At 41.0% G+C, this 19,061-nt stretch overlaps 1 non-coding gene across 1 annotated transcript; it reads left to right on the top strand.

Annotated features, from left to right (window-relative positions):
• Nucleotides 1-18,260: 18,260 nt before the first annotated feature.
• Nucleotides 18,261-18,368, top strand: LOC148555437 (small nucleolar RNA R71). The gene has a single exon (XR_015888014.1). It is a non-coding gene; the product is annotated as a small nucleolar RNA R71 (small nucleolar RNA).
• Nucleotides 18,369-19,061: the final 693 nt, after the last annotated feature.

Genomic DNA, 19,061 nt, shown 5'->3' with positions numbered 1-19,061 from the left:
CTTGCCGGTCAGTTTTGTGTCGGATCGTTTTTTGCACATCAATAATCATCACATTCATCATGTTCTTGGGTGCAAATGGATATCTTAGAAGTGGAATAAGTTGAATTGAATAGAAAGACAGTAGTACTTTGCATTAATCTTTGAGGAACAGCAGAGCTCCACACCTTAATCTATGGAGTGTAGAAACTCTACAGTTGAAAATACATAAGTGAAAGGTTCAGGCATGGCCGAGAGGCCAGCCCCTCTGATCTAAGAACCAGGCGTCCAAAGATCTAAAAATGATCCAAAGATGTCTAATACAATAGTAAAAGGTCCTATTTATAATAAACTAGCTACTAGGGTTTACAGAAGTAAGTAATTGATGCATAAATCCACTTCCGGGGCCCACTTGGTGTGTGCTTGGGCTGAGCTTGAATGTTACACGTGTAGAGGTCATTCTTGGAGTTGAACGCCAGTTTGTAACGTATTTCTGGCGTTCAACTCTGGTTTGTGACTTGTTTCTGGCGTTTAACTCCAGACAGCAGCATAGAACTGGCGTTCAACGCCCATTTATGTCATCTAAACTCGGCCAAAGTATGGACTATTATATATTGCTGGAAAGCCCTGGATGTCTACTTTCCAACGCAATTGGAAGCGCGCCATTTTGAGTTCTGTAGCTCCATAAAATCCACTTTGAGTGCAAGGAGGTCAGAATCCAACAGCATCAGCAGTCCTTCTTCAACCTCTGAATCTGATTTTTGCTCAAGTCCCACAATTTCAGCCAGAAAATACCCGAAATCACAGAAAAACACACAAACTTATAGTAAAGTCCAGAAATGTGAATTTAACATAAAAACTAATGAAAACATCCCTAAATGTAACTAGATCCTACTAAAAGCATACTAAAAACAATGCCAAAAAGCGTATAAATTATCCGCTCATCACAACACCAAACTTAAATTGTTGCTTGTCCCCAAGCAACTGAAAATCAAATAGGATAAAAAGAAGAGAATATACTATAAATTCCAAACTATCAATGAAACATAGCTCCAATCAGATGAGCGGGACTTAGAGCTTTTTGCCTCTTGAATAGTTTTGGCATCTCACTTTATTCATTAAAGTTCAGAATGATTGGCTTCTATAGGAACTCAGAGTTTAGATAGTGTTATTGACTCTCCTAGTTCAGTATGATGATTCTTGAACACAGCTATTTTATGAGTCTTGGCCGTGGCCCTAAGCACTTTGTTTTCCAGTATTACCACCGGATACATAAATGCCACAGACACATAATTGGGTGAACCTTTTCAGATTGTGACTTAACTTTGCTAAAGTCCCCAATTAGAGGTGTCCAGGGTTCTTAAGCACACTCTTCTTTTGGTTTGGACCTTGACTTTAACCGCTCAGTCTCAAGTTTTCACTTGACACCTACACGCCACAAGCACATGGTTAGGGACAGCTTGGTTTAGCCGCTTAGACCAGGATTTTATTCCTTCAGGCCCTCCTATCCACTGATGCTCAAAGCCTTGGGATCCTTTTTATTTACCCTTGCCTTTTGGTTTTAAGGGTTATTGGCTTTTTGCTCTTGCCTCTTGGTTTTAAGAGCTTTTGGCTTTTTCTGCTTGCTTTTTCTCTTTCTTTATATATATATTTTTTATTTTTTCTGCAAGCTTTGTTCTTTGCTGCTTTTTCTTGCTTCAAGAATCATTTTTATGATTTTTCAGATTATCAAATAACATGTCTCCTTGTCATCATTCTTTCAAGAGCCAACATATTTAACATTCTTAAACAACAACTTCAAAAGACATATGCACTGTTCAAGCATTCATTCAGAAAATAAGAAGCATTGTCACCACATCAATATAATTAAACTAAGTTCAAGGATAAATTCGAAACTCATGTACTTCTTGTTCTTTTGAATTAAAACATTTTTCATTTAAGAGAGGTGATGGATTCATAGGACATTCATAACTTTAAGACAAAGTTACTAACTACTAATGATCATGTAATGAAGACACAAACATAGATAAGCACTTAACATAGAGAAAATGAAAAACAGAAGAAATAAGAACAAGGAATGAATCCACCTTAGTGATGGTGGCGTTTCCTTCTTGAGGAACCAATGATGTCCTTGAGCTCTTCTATGTCTCTTCCTTGCCTTTGTTGCTCCTCCCTCATTGCTTTTTGATCTTCTCTAATTTCATGAAGGATGATGGAGTGCTCTTGATGTTCCACCCTTAATTGTCCCATGTTGGAGCTTAGTTCTCCTAAGGAGGTGTTGATTTGCTCCCAATAGTTTTGTGGAGGAAAATGCATTTGAGGCATCTCCGGGATCTCATGGTGATGAGCTTCATGCGCCTCTTGAGCTCCATGAATGGGCTCTCTTGCTTGCTCCATCTTTTTCTTAGTGATGGGTTTGTCCTCTTTAATGAGGATATCTTCCTCTATGTCAATCCCAGCCGAATTGCAAAGGTGGCAGATGAGGTGAGGAAAGGCTAACCTTGCCATAGTGGAGGACTTGTCAGCCACTTTGTAGAGTTCTTGAGGTATAATCTCATGAACTTCCACCTCTTCTCCAATCATGATGCTATGGATCATGATGGCCCGGTCTACAGTAACTTCTGATCGGTTGCTAGTGGGAATGATTGAGCATTGAATGAACTCCAACCATCCTCTAGCTACAGGCTTAAGGTCCAGTCTTCTTAGTTGAACCGGTTTGCCTTTTGAGTCAATCTTCCATTGAGCTCTTTCTACACATATGTCCATGAGGACTTGGTCCAACCTTTGATCAAAGTTGACTCTCCTTGTGTAGGGGCATGCGTTCTCTTCCATGTTTGGCAAGTTGAACGACAACCTCACATTTTCCGGACTAAAATCTAAGTATTTCCCCCGAACCATGGTGAGATAATTCTTTGGGTTCGGGTTCTTACTTTGATCATGGTTCTTAGTGATCCATGCATTAGCATAGAACTCTTGAACCATTAAGATACCGACTTGTTGGATGGGATTTGTTAGAACTTTCCAACCTCTTCTTTGAATTTCATGTCGGATCTCCGGATACTCATTTCTTTTGAGTTTGAAAGGGACCTCGGGGATCACCTTCTTCTTGGCCACAACATCATAGAAGTGGTCTTGATGGGCTTTGGAGATGAACCTTTCCATCTCCCATGACTCGGAGGTGGAAGCTTTTGTCTTCCCTTTCCCTTTTCTAGAGGATTCTCCGGTCTTAGGTGCCATCAATGGTAATGGAAAAACAAAAAGCTTATGCTTTTACCACACCAAACTTAGAATTTTGCTCGCCCTCGAGCAAGAGAAGAAAGAAAACATGAAGAAGAAGAAGAAAAGATGGAGAAGAGGGGGGAGGTGTGTTTCGGCCAAGAAGAGAAGAGAGGGTTGTGTTGTGTGAAAATGAGGAAGAATGGAAGGCTTTATATAGGGAAGGGAGGGGGTGAGGTTTCGGCCATATAGGGTGGGTTTGGGTGGGAAATTGATTTTGAATTTTGAAGGTAGGTGGAGTTTATGAGGTAGGTTTATGGGGAAGAGTGGATGGATGTGAGTGGTGAAGAGGTGATGGGGAAGAGAGATTGAGGTGATTGGTGAAGGGTTTTGGGAAAGAGTGTTTATGGGATTGTGTGAAAGAGGGGTGAAAAGAAGTGAGTGGAGGTAAGTGGGGATCCTGTGGGGTCCACAGATCCTGAGGTGTTCAAGGATTTACAACCTTGCACCAAATTAGGCATGTAAAGTGCCCTTGCACACAACTTTGGGCGTTCAACGCCAGATTGGTGCTTGTTCTGGGCGTTGAACGCCCATTTGTAGCCTATTTCTGGCGTTGAACGCCAGAACCATGCTTGTTCTGGGCGTTCAGCGCCAGCTCTCCTCCAGGGTGCATTTCTGGCGTTCAAACGCCCAGATGCTGCCCATTTCTGGCGTTCAGCGCCAGAACCATGCTCTGTTCTGGCGTTGAACGCCCAAAACATGCTTCTTACTAGCGTTTAAACGCCAGTAAGGTCTTCCTCCAGGGTGTGATTTTTCTTCTGTTGTTTTTGATTCCGTTTTCAATTTTTATATTTATTTTGTGACTCTGATCATGAACCTAATAAAACATGAAAAACAAAAATAAAATTAGATAAACATTGGGTTGCCTCCCAACAAGCGCTTCTTTAATGTCAATAGCTTGACAGTGGGCTCTCATGGAGCCTCACAGATGTGCAGAGCTTTGTTGAGACCTCCCAACACCAAACTTAGAGTTTGGATATGGGGGTTTGACACCAAACTTAGAGTTTAGTTGTGGCCTCTCAACACCAAACTTAGAGTTTGACTGTGGGGGCTTTGGTTGACTCTGCTTTGAGAGAAGCTTTTTTTGCTTCCTCTCCATGGATGCAGAGGGAGATCCTTGAGTTGTAAATACAAGGTTGTCCTTATTTAATTGAAGGATCAATTCTCCTCTGTCCACATCAATCACAGCTCTTGCTGTGGCTAGGAAAGGTCTTCCTAGGATGATGGATTCATCCTCTTCCTTTCCAGTATCCAAGACTTATGAAATCAATAGGGATGTAAAGGCCTTCAACATTCACTAACACGTCCTCTACTTGTCCATAAGCCTGTTTTCTTGAATTGTCTGCCATCTCTAATGAGATTTTAGCAGCTTGCACCCCATAGATTCCCAGTTTCTCTATTACAGAGAGGGGCATGAGGTTTATCCCTGAACCAAGGTCACACAGAGCCTTGAAGATCATGGTGCCTATGGTACAAGGTATTATGAACTTTCCAGGATCCTGTCTCTTCTGAGGCAATGTCAGTTGATCCAGATCACTTAGTTCATTGGTGAACAAGGGAGGTTCATCTTCCCAAGTATCAATGCCAAATAATTTGGCATTTAGCTTCATGATTGCACCAAGGAACTTGGCAGCTTGCTCTTCAGTAACATCCTCATTCTCTTCAGAAGAGGAATACTCATCAGAGCTCATGAATGGCATAAGGAGGTTCAATGGAATCTCTATGGTCTCTAGATGAGTCTCAGATTCCTTTTGTTCCTCAGAGGGAAGCTCCTTATTGATCACTGGACGTCCCAGGAGGTCTTTCTCCTTGAGATTCACGTCCTCTCCTTCCCTTATAGGTTCGGCCATGGTGCTTATTTCAATGGCCTTGCACTCTCCTTTTGGATTCTCTTCTGTGTTGCTTGGGAGAGTACTAGGAGGGATTTCAGTGATTCTTTTACTCAGCTGGCCCACTTGTGCTTCCAAATTTCTAATGGAGGACCTTGTTTCATTCATGAAACTTGCAGTGGCCTTGGATAGATCAGAGACTAAGTTTGCTAAATTAAAAGTATTTTGTTCAGAGTTCTCTGTCTGTTGCTGAGTGGATGATGGAAAAGGCTTGCTATTGCTAAACCTGTTTCTTCCACCATTATTAAAGCCTTGTTGAGGCTTTTGATCCTTCCATGAGAGATTTGAGTGATTTCTCCATGATGGATTATAGGTGTTTCCATAAGGTTCACCCATGTAATTTACCTCTGCTATTGCAGGGTTTTCAGGATCATAAGCTTCCTCTTCAGAAGATGCCTCTTGGTGCACGAATTGTGAATCACACTTTCCACAACGCGTACCACTAACCAGCAAGTGCACTGGGTCGTCCAAGTAATACCTTACGTGAGTAAGGGTCGAATCCCACGGAGATTGTTGGTTTGAAGCAATCTATGGTTATCTTGTAAATCTTAGTCAGGAAGTCAATTATGTTTATCAATTGAATTGTGAATAACCAGTAGAGCATAAATTAAAAGTTACTTGTTGTGCAGTAATGGAGAATATGTTGGAGCTTTGGAGATGCTTTGTCTTCTGAATCTCTGCTTTCCTCTGTTTTCTTGTTCACGCACGCACGTCCCCCTATGGCAAGCTGTGTGTTGGTGGATCACCGTTGTCAATGGCTACCTTCCATCCTTCCAGTGAAAACTACGCTCACGTGCTCTGTCACAGCACGGCTAATCACCGGTTGGTTCTCGATCCGGTTGGAATAGGATTTACTATCCTTTTGCATCTGTCACTAACGCCCAGCCTTCAGGAGTTTGAAGCTCGTCACAGTCATTCAATCCTTGAATCCTACTCGGAATACCACAGACAAGGTTTAGACTTTCCGGATTCTCATGAATGCTGCCATCAGTTCTAGCTTATACCACGGAGATTCTGATTAAAGAATCTAAGAGATACTCATTCAATCGTATATAGAACGGAGGTGGTTGTCCGGCACACGTTCATGATTTGAGGAAGGTGATGAGTGTCACAGCTCATCACCTCCATCACAGTTAAGCGCGAATGAACATCTTAGATAGGAACAAGCGTGTTTGAATGGAAAACAGAAATACTTGCATTAATTCATTGAGACACAGCAGAGCTCCTCACCCCCAACAATGGGGTTTAGAGACTCATGCCGTCAGAGAATACAAAGTTTAGATCTGAAATGTCATGAGATACAAAATAAGTCTCTAAAAGTTGTTTAAATACTAAACTAGTAACCTAGGGTTACAAAATATGAGTGGACTATGATGGATGATGCAGAGGTCCACTTCTGGGGCCCACTTGGTGTGTGCTGGGGCTGATATTTAAGTGAGTCACGTGCAGAGGCCATTTGTGGAGTTGAACGCCAGTTTTTATGCCAGTTTGGGCGTTCAACTCCAGTTTTTGATCCTTTTCTGGCGCTGGACGCCAGAATTGGGCAGAGAACTGGCGTTGAACGCCAGTTTACGTCATCTATCCTTATGCAAAGTATGGACTATTATATATTTCTGGAAAGCCCTGGATGTCTACCTTCCAACGCAATTGGAAGCATGCCATTTCGAGTTCCGTAGCTCCAGAAAATCCACTTTGAGTGCAGGGAGGTCAGAATCCAACAGCATCAGCAGTCCTTTTTCAGCCTGAATCCGATTTTTGCTCAGCTCCTTCAATTTCAGCTAGAAAAATACCTGAAATTACAGAAAAACACACAACTCATAGTAAAGTCCAGAAATATGAATTTTTCCTAAAAACTACTAGAAATAGACTAAAAACTAACTAAAACATACTCTAAACTATATGAAATTATCCCCAAAAAGCGTATAAAATATCCGCTCATCACAACACCAAACTTAAACTGTTGCTTGTCCTCAAGCAACTAGACAAATAAAATAGAAGACTAATAGGTTGAGAGGCAATAATATCTCAGAGTTTTTGAATGAAGCTCAGATCCTACTTAGATGAGCGGGACTAGTAGCTTTTTGCTTCTGAACAGTTTTGGCATCTCACTTTATCCATTGATGCTCAGAGTGATTGGCATCTATAGGAACTTAGAATTCAGATAATGTTATTGATTCTCTTAGTTCAGTGTGATGATTCTTGAACACAGCTTCTTTATGAGTCTTGGCCGTGGCCCTAAGCACTTTGTTTTCCAGTATTACCACCGGATACATAAATGCCACAGACACATAATTGGGTGAACCTTTTCAGATTGTGACTCAGCTTTGCTAAAGTCCCCAATTAGAGTTGTCCAGAGTTCTTAAGCACACTCTTCTTTTTGCTTTGGACCTTGACTTTAACCGCTCAGTCTCAAGTTTTCACTTGACACCTTCACGCCACAAGCACATGGTTAGGGACAGCTTGGTTTAGCCGCTTAGACCAGGATTTCATTCCTTTAGGCCCTCCTATCCACTGATGCTCAAAGCATTGGGATCCCTTTTAATTGCCCTTGCCTTTTGGTTTTAAGGGTTATTGGCTTTTTCTGCTTGCTCTTTTTTTTTTTTTTTTGCAAGCTTTTTTTCTTTGCTGCTTTTTCTTGCTTCAAGAATCATTTTTATGATTTTTCAGATTATCAATAACATGTCTCATGTTCATCATTCTTTCAAGAGCCAACATATTTAACAGTCTTAAACAACAAATTCAAAAGACATATGCACTGTTCAAGCATTCATTCAGAAGATAGAAAGCATTGCCACCACATTTAGCTAAATAGAATTTCTCTTATTAAAACTCGAAATTTTATTGCCTCTTATTCAAAAGATCTACTACTTTATTCATGTTTAATGATGATGAGAAAAATAAACTATAGCTTAATTGGAGATAAAATCAAAATAGATACTAATTACTACTATATGACTTCTAAGGTACTTTTATAAGGACACTGAGAGTTAAGGCAGAAATTGGAAATTAACAACCTTTATTCTGGGGGTATGGGGGTTCCTCTGATCCTTGGGAGGCTTGGTATCACAGAAGACTTTTGGCGCTTCAGTTCCCTTAGGTCACGTCCCTGCTCCTCTTGTTCTTTAAGCATATGGGTCAGCATTTGACTGTGTTCCTTCTGTTGTTTTATTATTTGCTCCATAGCTTCCTGTATCTTGGTGACAGACGTCTCAAGATATTCCCAATATTCCACTTGAGGAATCTCTGGAAGGAATTCCTGTGCTCTCTTCTTGATATGATCCTCCTGTGCTTGTTGTCTCTCCATTGATGCTTTGGTGATTGACTTTTCAATTAGGATATATTCAGTTATTCCCATCTTGACTCCAGCGTCCTTGCAGAGCAGAGAAATCACGCTTGGATAAGCCAACCTGGCCTCTCTTGAATTTTTGTTAGCAATCTTATAGAGCTCTGTTGAAATCAGCTGATGAACCTCCACTTCCTTTCCCATCATGATGCAATGAATCATCATTGCTCTTTTAACTGTGACTTCAGAACGGTTGTTGGTGGGCAACAGAGAACGCCCAATGAAGTCCAGCCATCCTCTGGCAACTGGTTTGAGATCCTCCCTCTTGAGTTGATTTGGGACGCCCTTTGTGTTGGTGGTCCACCTGGCTCCAGGGATACAGATGTCCTCTAGAATCTTATCCAGGCCAATGTCTGCTCTCATCATCCTCCTGTTGAAGGAGTCTGGATCATCCTTTAGCTGAGGTAGCTTTAGTATCTCTCTGATCTTGTCAGGGGTGGTATGAACAATTTTTCCCCTGACCATAGTCCGAAATTCGTAGCAGGCAGTTCCAGATAGTCTTTGCTTGTCAGTCTGCCACATATTAGCATAGAACTCCTGGACCATGTTCCTTCCTACTTTCGTTTCAGGATTAGCTAGGACTTCCCAGTTCCTGATTCGAATTTGCTCCTGGATCTCCGGATATTCGTCTTCTTTCAGATCGAATCTAACTTCCGGGATCACTGATCTCAGACCCATTACTTTAAGATAATGGTCTGAATGTTCTTTAGATAAGAACTTCCCTTGATTCCAAAGTGGTTTTGGAACGCTCTCTTTTTTGCCTCTTGGAGTGTATTGTTTCCCTTTGGGAGCCATGATCTTAGTGATCTCGGAAAAACACACCAAACTTAGAGGTTTGCTTGCCCTCAAGCAAAAGAAAAGAAAGGAGAGGGATAGAAGGAGATCGAGGTGCACTTGTTGATGGAGGAGGGGGGAGGCCGAACCCAATTTTAAAGGGGTGGGGGGTGGGTTTTCGAAAATTTGTAAAAGATAAGATAAAAAGATTGAGTTGAAAAAGATAAGATAGAAGATATAGTTTAATTTTGAAAAGATAGGATAGATTTTTGAAAAAGATAAATTTGGATTTTGAAAAAGATAATATGAGGATTTGAAAAAGATATTGATAAGATTTTTAGAGTGAAAAAGATAGATTTGTTTTTGGAAAAGATTTGAAAAGAGTTGGATTGAATTTGCAAAGAGGGTGTGTGCTTATGAATTAAGATACATTTGATATTTTGAAAGTAGGATTTTTAGAAATCAGGGTTCTTGACATATTTATGTAAATAAAATCATGTATTGAATCATACAATTATAAATTAGAATGGAAATACGTGTGGGATAAATGGATTTGGCTCCTCCCTGGCTTCCTGGCGTTTGAACCCCCAAACACTGCTTGTTTTGGGCGTTCAGCGCCCAAATGCTGATCTCCTGGGCGTTCAGCGCCCACTTGCTGCCATTCCTGGCGTTCAACGCCCAGTGGGTGGCCATTTCTGGCGTTGAACGCCCAATTGCTGCCATTACTGGCGTTCAGCGCCCAGTGGATGCCCACTTTGGGCGCTGAACGCCCAAAATGCCCCTTTACTGGCGTTTTCTTGCCATTGAGCTCTTTTTACTTTGTTTTGTGTGCCGATTCCTTCTGTAACCCTGTAAACTTATACAAATGATTCTGTACCTTAGTGTCAGTGAACTTTATATAAACAAATAAAAATAAAAATAGGGCAAAAATGCTTAGAGGATTGATGCCCCATGGCTGGGTTGCCTCCCAGCAAGCGCTTCTTTATTGTCTTTAGCTGGACCTTGCTGAGCTTTTAATCTAGCTTCAGCCTTGAGCAGTCTTGCTCAATGTTTCCTTCAAGATAATGCTTGATTCTCTGTCCATTGACAATGAACTTCTTATCAGAATCAATATCCTGAAGCTCCACATAACCATATGGTGACACACTTGTAATCACGTATGGTCCCTTCCACCGGGATTTCAGTTTCCCGGGGAATAGCCTGAGTCTAGAGTTAAACAACAGGACCTTCTGTCCTGGTTCAAAGGTTCTAGATGACAGCTTACTGTCATGCCACTTTTTTTATTTCTCTTTATAAAGCTTGGCATTTTCGAAAGCTGTGAATCTGAACTCCTCTAGCTCATTTAGCTGGAGCAATCGTTTTTCTCCTGCTAATTTGGCATCAAAGTTTAGGAATCTGGTTGCCCAGTAGGCCTTATGTTCCAGTTCCACGGGCAAGTGGCATGCCTTACCATACACGAGTTGGTATGGAGAGGTCCCTATAGGGGTCTTGAATGCTGTTCTGTAAGCCCACAGAGCATCATCCAAGCTCCTTGCCCAATCCTTTCTACGGGTATTTACTGTCCGTTCCAGGATTCTCTTTAATTCTCTGTTAGAGACTTCAGCTTGCCCATTGGTTTGTGGATGATATGGTGTGGCCACTTTGTGGCGAATTCCATACCGAACCATGGCGGAGTAAAGCTGTTCATTGCAGAAGTGAGTGCCCCCATCACTGATTAACACTCTAGGGACACCAAACCTGCTAAAGATATGTTTCTGGAGGAACTTCAGCACTGTTTTAGTATCATTGGTGGGTGTGGCAATAGCCTCAACCCATTTTGATACATAGTCAACTGCCACCAGAATATAAGTGTTTGAATATGATGGTGGAAAAGGTCCCATGAAGTCAATTCCCCATACGTCAAACAACTCAATTTCCAAGATTCCTTGTTGAAGCATGGCGTAACCATGAGGCAGGTTACCAGCTCATTGGCAACTGTCACAATTACGTACAAACTCTCGAGAATCTTTATAGAGTGTGGGCCAATAGAAGCCACATTGGAGGACCTTGGTGGCTGTTCGCTCACCTCCGAAATGGCCTCCATATTGAGATCCGTGGCAATGCCATAGGATTCTCTGTGCTTCCTCTCTGGGGACACACCTACGGATAATTCCGTCTGCACATCTCTTAAAGAGATAGGGCTCATCCCACAAGTAGTACTTTGCATCAGTGACTAATTTCTTCTTTTGTATTCTATTGTACTCCTTGGGTATGAACCGTGCAGCTTTATAGTTTGCAATATCGGCAAACCATGGTGCTTCCTGAATGGCAAATAGATGCTCATCAGGGAATGTCTCAGAGATCTCTAGAAAGGGGAGGGACGTCCCTTCCACTGGCTCTATCCGGGACAGATGATCAGCCACTTGGTTCTCTGTCCCTTTTCTGTCTCTTATTTCTATATCAAACTCTTGCAGAAGCAATACCCATCTGATGAGCCTGGGTTTTGAATCCTGCTTTGTGAGTAGATATTTAAGAGCAGCATGGTCAGTATACACAATCACTTTTGATCCTACTAAGTATGATCTGAACTTGTCAATGGCATAAACCACTGCAAGTAGTTCTTTTTCTGTGGTTGTGTAATTTTTCTGGGCATCATTTAGAACGCGACTGGCATAATAAATGACATGCAGAAGCTTGTCATGCCTCTGTCCTAATACTGCACCAATGGCATGATCACTAGCATCACACATTAACTCAAATGGCAATGTCCAGTCTGGTGCAGAAATGACTGGTGCTGTGACCAGCTTGGCTTTCAGCGTTTCAAACGCCTGCATGCATGCTGTGTCAAACACAAATGGCGTGTCAGCAGCTAGCAGGTTGCTTAGAGGTTTTGCGATTTTTGAAAAATCCTTTATAAACCTCCTATAGAATCTTGCATGCCCCAGAAAGCTTCTGATTGCCTTAACATTGGCGGGTGGTGGTAATTTTTCAATTACCTCTATTTTTGCTTGATCCACCTCTATTCCCTTGTTTGAGATTTTATGCCCAAGAACAATTCCTTCAGTCACCATGAAGTGACACTTTTCCCAGTTTAAAACTAGGTTGGTTTCTTGGCATCTTTTCAGAACAAGTTTCAGGTGATCAAGACAGGAGCTGAATGAGTCTCCATATACTGAGAAGTCATCCATGAAGACTTCCAGAAATTTTTCCACCATGTCAGAGAAAATAGAGAGCATGCATCTCTGGAAGGTTGCAGGCGCATTACATAGCCCAAATGGCATCCTTCTATAAGCAAACACTCCAGATGGACATGTGAATGCTGTTTTCTCTTGATCCTGGGGATCCACTGCAATCTGGTTATAGCCTGAATAGCCATCCAAAAAGCAGTAATAATCATGACCTGCTAGTCTCTCTAGCATCTGGTCTATGAATGGTAAAGGAAAATGATCCTTTCTGGTGGCTGTATTGAGCCTTCTGTAGTCAATACACATGCGCCACCCTGTAACTGTTCTTGTAGGAACCAGTTCATTTTTTTCATTATGAATCACTGTCATGCCTCCCTTTTTTGGGACGACTTGAACAGGGCTCACCTAGGGGCTATCAGAAATGGGATAAATAATCCCAACCTCTAGTAATTTGGTGACCTCTTTCTGCACCACTTCCTTCATGGCTGGATTTAGCCGCCTCTGTGGTTGAACCACTGGTTTGGCATTATCCTCCAATAGGATTTTGTGCATGCATCTAGCTGGGCTTATGCCCTTAAGGTCACCTATGGACCACCCAAGAGCTGTCTTGTGTGTCCTTAGCACTTGAATAAGTGCTTCCTCTTCCTGTGAATTTAAAGCAGAGCTTATGATCACTGGAAAAGTGTCACCTTCTCCCAGAAATGCGTATTTCAAGGATGGTGGCAGTGGCTTGAGCTCTGGTTTAGGAGGTTTTTCCTCTTTCAGAAGAAAGTTCAGAGGCTCTTTCATGTCCCCTGAATCCTCCAAATCAGGCTGAACATCTTTAAAGATGTCTTCCAACTCTGATTCGAGACTCTCAACCATGTTGATCTCTTCTACCAAAGAGTCAATAAGGTCAACTTTCATGCAGTCTGTTGATGTGTCTGGATGCTGCATGGCTTTGACAGCGTTCAACTTGAACTCGTCATCGTTGACTCTCAGGGTTATTTCCCCCTGTTGGACGTCAATGAGGGATCGTCCAGTTGCTAGGAAGGGTCTTCCTAGAATGAGAGTAGCACTCTTGTGCTCCTCCATTTCCAGCACAACAAAGTCAGTGGGAAAGGCGAATGGCCCAACTCTGACAATCATGTCCTCAATCACGCCTGATGGGTATTTCGTGGAACCATCAGCAAGTTGGAGACATATCCGGGTTGGTTTAACTTCTTCAGTCAAGCCAAGCTTCCTAATAGTGGATGCAGGTATCAGGTTGATGCTTGCCCCAAGATCGCATAAAGCTGTCTTGGTGCAATCACCTTCTAATATGCATGGTATCAGAAAACTCCCAGGGTCTTTAAGCTTTTTAGGAAAGCTTTTCAGAATGACTGCACTGCATTCTTCAGTGAGGAGAACTCTTTCTGTTTCTCTCCACTCCTTTTTATGACTCAAGATCTCTTTCATGAACTTGGCATAAGAAGGTATTTGTTCAAGTGCCTCTGCAAATGGAATCTTTATTTCAAGAGTCCTTAGATAATCTGCAAAGCGAGCAAATTGCTTATCCTGCTCCTCTTTCCGGAGTTTTTGAGGATAAGGTATCTTGGCTTTATATTCCTCAACCTTAGTGGTTAAAGAAGCCTTTTTAGAGGGGTTGTTATCAGCACTTGTGTGTGTCTGATCCCTCACTGGCAATTGAGTGCCAGAGTCAGAAGCTGGAGTGACGTTAGACGCCAGCTCACTGTCTGTTCCTGGCGCCTGAACGCCAGAAATGTACCCATTTTGGGCGTTCAACGCTGGATTCTGCCCCATTTGGGCGTTCAACGCCAGATTCTTGCCCATTTCTGGCGTTGAACGCCAATCCTGCCTTGTTTCTGGCGCTGAACGCCAGTTTTGGGCATGGTCTGGACGTTCAGCGCCAGCCTTCCACCCATTTTCTGGCGTTTTAGTGCCAGAATTATTTTTCCCTGGGCTCTTACTGTCCTCAGGTGAATCTTTGGTGGGTTGCTCATTTCTTGAATTTTTGATGCCTTGAGGTGGGGTATTTAATGTTTTCCCACTTCTTAATTGAACTGCTTGGCATTCTTCTGCTATTTGCCTTGATAGCTGCTGCTTTGTTTGCTTAAACTGTTCGTCCATATGTATATTAGCTATCCTTGTCTCCTGTAGCCTGTCCTTGAATTCAGCTAGCTGCTTTGTTAGAAAATCCAATTGCTAATTGAATTCAGCAGCTTGTTTTACAATACTGAATTCAGCAGTTACTGTTTTAACCTCTTCATTCATGGAAGGGTTGCTGCTTAGATACAGATGCTGATTCCTGGCAACTGTATCAATGAGCTCTTGAGCCTCTTCAATTGTCTTTCTCATATGGATAGATCCACCAGCTGAGTAATCTAGAGACATCTGTGCTCCTTCTGCAAGCCCATAGTAGAAGATGTCTAACTGAACCCACTCTGAAAACATTTCAGAGGGGCATTTTCGTAGCATCTCTCTGTATCTCTCCCAGGCATCATAAAGAGATTCATTATCTCCTTGTTTAAAGCCTTGGATGTCCAGCCTTAGCTGTGTCATCCTTTTTGGAGGGAAATATTGATTCAGGAATTTTTCTGTCAGCTGTTTCCATGTTCTTATGCTGGCCTTAGGTTGTTTATTTAACCACCTCTTAGCTTGATCTTTTATAGCAAATGGAAACAGTAATAGTTTGTAGACATCCTGATCTATTTCCTTATCATGTACTGTGTCAGCAATTTGTAAAAATTGTGCCAGAAACTCTGTAGGTTCTTCCTGTGGAAGACCGGAATACTGGCAACTTTGCTGCACCATGATAATGAGCTGAGGATTCAACTCAAAGCTACTAACTCCAATGGAGGGTATGCATATGCTACTCCCATATGAAGCAGTAGAGGGGTTAGAATATGACCCCAGAGTCCTCCTGGACTGTTCATTTCCACTTATGTCCATGATGGATATATGGATATAACTTGGACTGATTTATCTTTTTATTTATTTTATTTTATAAGAAGTAAATACTCAAATAAAATAAAATAACTAAAAAGAATTTGAATTTTGAAATAAATTTTTTTTTTTCATAAAAAAGATAAAAATAATTAGTTAAAAAAAACAAAAATTTTTGAAAAAGTGGGAAGATATTTTCAAAAATTAGAGAGAGAGAGAGTTAGTTAGGTAGTTTTGAAAAAGTTAAGAAACAAACAAAAAGTTAGTTAGTTAGTTGAAACAAATTTTGAAAAGATAAGAAGTTAGGAAGTTAGAAGAGATATTTTGAAAAGATATTTTTTGAATTTAGTGAGGAGAGAGAAAAACAATAAGATAGTACAAGATTTAAAATTTTTAGATCTAATGCTCCTTGTTTTTGAAAATTTTGGAGGGAAAACACCAAGGAACACCAAACTTAAAAATTTTAAGATCAAGACACAAGGAAAACTCAAGAACACTTTGAAGATTCACAAGAACACAAGAACATGAAGAAAGAACACCAAACTTAAAAATTTTTAGAAAACCACCAAAATTTTCGAAAACCAAGGGGGATTCAACAAGAAAACACCAAACTTAAAGTTTGGCACACAATTTAATAGAGAAAATATTATTTATAAAAAAGAAGGTTTTGAAAAGAGTATAAAAGATTCTAACCCAATTATCAAGAACACAGATTAACGCTCTAGCCAAATGAGTTATGGGACTTTCGAAAATTTTAAGAAAGATTATTTTTGAAAACACCAAACTTAAAGTTTGGCACAGGATTTAATAGAAAAATTATTTTTGAAAAAGGTTTTAAAAAATTATGATAGCCAATTATCATGAACATAAACACCACGTTCTAATTAACTGAGCTATAATTTTAAAGTGTTTTAACAAGGGATAAATAATAAAAGACTCTAAACCCAAAAAAAAAAAAAAAAAAGAAAGATTTTTCCTAATCTAAGCAACAGAATAATCCGTCAGTTGTTCAAACACGAACAATCCCCGGCAACGGCGCCAAAAACTTGGTGCACGAATTGTGAATCACACTTTCCACAACGCGTACCACTAACCAGCAAGTGCACTGGGTCGTCCAAGTAATACCTTACGTGAGTAAGGGTCGAATCCCACGGAGATTGTTGGTTTGAAGCAATCTATGGTTATCTCGTAAATCTTAGTCAGGAAGTCAATTATGTTTATCAATTGAATTGTGAATAACCAGTAGAGCATAAATTAAAAGTTACTTGTTGTGCAGTAATGGAGAATATGTTGGAGCTTTGGAGATGCTTTGTCTTCTGAATCTCTGCTTTCCTCTGTCTTCTTGTTCACGCACGCACGTCCCCCTATGGCAAGCTGTGTGTTGGTGGATCACCGTTGTCAATGGCTACCTTCCATCCTTCCAGTGAAAACTACGCTCACGTGCTCTGTCACAACACGGCTAATCACCGGTTGGTTCTCGATCCGGTTGGAATAGGATTTACTATCCTTTTGCATCTGTCACTAACGCCCAGCCTTCAGGAGTTTGAAGCTCGTCACAGTCATTCAATCCTTGAATCCTACTCGGAATACCACAGACAAGGTTTAGACTTTCCGGATTCTCATGAATGCTGCCATCAGTTCTAGCTTATACCACGGAGATTCTGATTAAAGAATCTAAGAGATACTCATTCAATCATATATAGAACGGAGGTGGTTGTCAGGCACACGTTCATGATTTGAGGAAGGTGATGAGTGTCACAGCTCATCACCTCCATCACAGTTAAGCGCGAATGAACATCTTAGATAGGAACAAGCGTGTTTGAATGGAAAACAGAAATACTTGCATTAATTCATTGAGACACAGCAGAGCTCCTCACCCCCAACAATGGGGTTTAGAGACTCATGCCGTCAGAGAATACAAAGTTTAGATCTGAAATGTCATGAGATACAAAATAAGTCTCTAAAAGTTGTTTAAATACTAAACTAGTAGCCTAGGGTTACAAAATATGAGTGGACTATGATGGATGATGCAGAGGTCCACTTCTGGGGCCCACTTGGTGTGTGCTGGGGCTGAGATTTAAGTGAGTCACGTGCAGAGGCCATTTGTGGAGTTGAACACCAGTTTTTATGCCAGTTTGGGCGTTCAACTCCAGTTTTTTATCCTTTTCTGGCGCTGGACGCCAGAATTGGGCAGAGAACTGGCGTTGAACGCCAGTTTACGTCATCTATCCTTGTGCAAAGTATGGACTATTATATATTGCTGGAAAGCCCTGGATGTCTACTTTCCAACGCAATTAGAAGCATGCCATTTCGAGTTCTGTAGCTCCAGAAAATCCACTTTGAGTTCAGGGAGGTCAAAATCCAACAGCATCAGCAGTCCTTTTTCAGCCTGAATCAGATTTTTGCTCAGCTCCTTCAATTTCAGCCAGAAAAATACCTGAAATTACAGAAAAACACACAACTCATAGTAAAGTCCAGAAATATGAATTTTTCCTAAAAACTACTAGAAATAGACTAAAAACTAACTAAAACATACTCTAAACTATATGAAATTATCCCCAAAAAGCGTATAAAATATCCGCTCATCACCTCTTGAGTACTGTTGGATGCAGCTTGCATTCCATTCAAACTCTGAGAAATTATATTGACTTGCTGAGTCAATATTTTATTCTGAGCCAGTATGGCATTCAGAGTATCAATTTCAAGAACTCCCTTCTTCATAGGCGTCCCATTACTCACAGGATTCCTCTCAGAAGTGTACATAAATTGGTTATTAGCAACCATGTCTATGAGTTCTTGAGCTTCTGCAGGCGTTTTCTTTAGGTGAATGGATCCACCTACAGAAGTGTCCAATGACATCTTTGATAACTCAGATAAACCATCATAGAATATATCCAGGATGGTCCATTCTGAAAGCATGTCAGAAGGACACTTTTTGGTCAGCTGCTTGTATCTTTCCCAAGCTTCATAGAGGGATTCACCTTCTTTCTGTCTGAAGGTTTGAACATCCACTCTAAGCTTGCTCAGCTTTTGAGGAGGAAAGAACTTGGCTAAGAAAGCCGTGACCAGCTTATCCCAAGAGTTCAGGCTATCTTTGGGTTGAGAGTCCAACCACACTCTAGCTCTGTCTCTTACAGCAAAAGGGAAAAGCATGAGCCTGTAGACTTCAGGATCTACTCCATTGGTCTTAACAGTATCACATATCTGCAAGAATTCAGTTAAGAACTGAAAAGGATCTTCAGATGGAAGTCCATGAAACTTGCAGTTCTGCTACATCAGAGAAACTAGCTGAGGTTTCAGCTCAAAATTGTTTGCTCCAATGGCAGGAATGGAGATGCTTCTTCCATGTAAATTGGAAGTAGGTGCAGTAAAGTCACCAAGCATTCTCCTTGCATTATTGTTGTTGGGTTCGGCTGCCATCTCCTTTACTTGTTCGAAATTTTCAATAAGGTTGTCTCTGGATTGTTGTAATTTAGCTTCTCTTAGTTTTCTCTTCAGAGTCCTTTCAGGTTCTGGATCAGCTTCAACAAGAATGCCTTTTTCTTTGTCCCTGCTCATAAGAAAGAGAAGAGAAAAAGAAAAGAAGAGGAATCCTCTATGTCACAGTAAAGAGGTTCTTTATTGTTAGTAGAAGAAGAAAAGGAATAGGGGTGAAGATGAGGAGATGTTAGTAGATGAATAAATAAATAGAAGGAGATGAGAGAGAGGGAGAAT

This window comes from Arachis ipaensis, chromosome B6 (assembly GCF_059453495.1).
Source record: "Arachis ipaensis isolate K30076 ecotype BB chromosome B6, ASM5945349v1, whole genome shotgun sequence".
Classification (NCBI taxonomy): domain Eukaryota; kingdom Viridiplantae; phylum Streptophyta; class Magnoliopsida; order Fabales; family Fabaceae; genus Arachis; species Arachis ipaensis.
The sequence above is the reverse complement of the archived record's forward strand: the minus strand, read 5'-3'. Positions and strand labels throughout refer to the sequence as shown.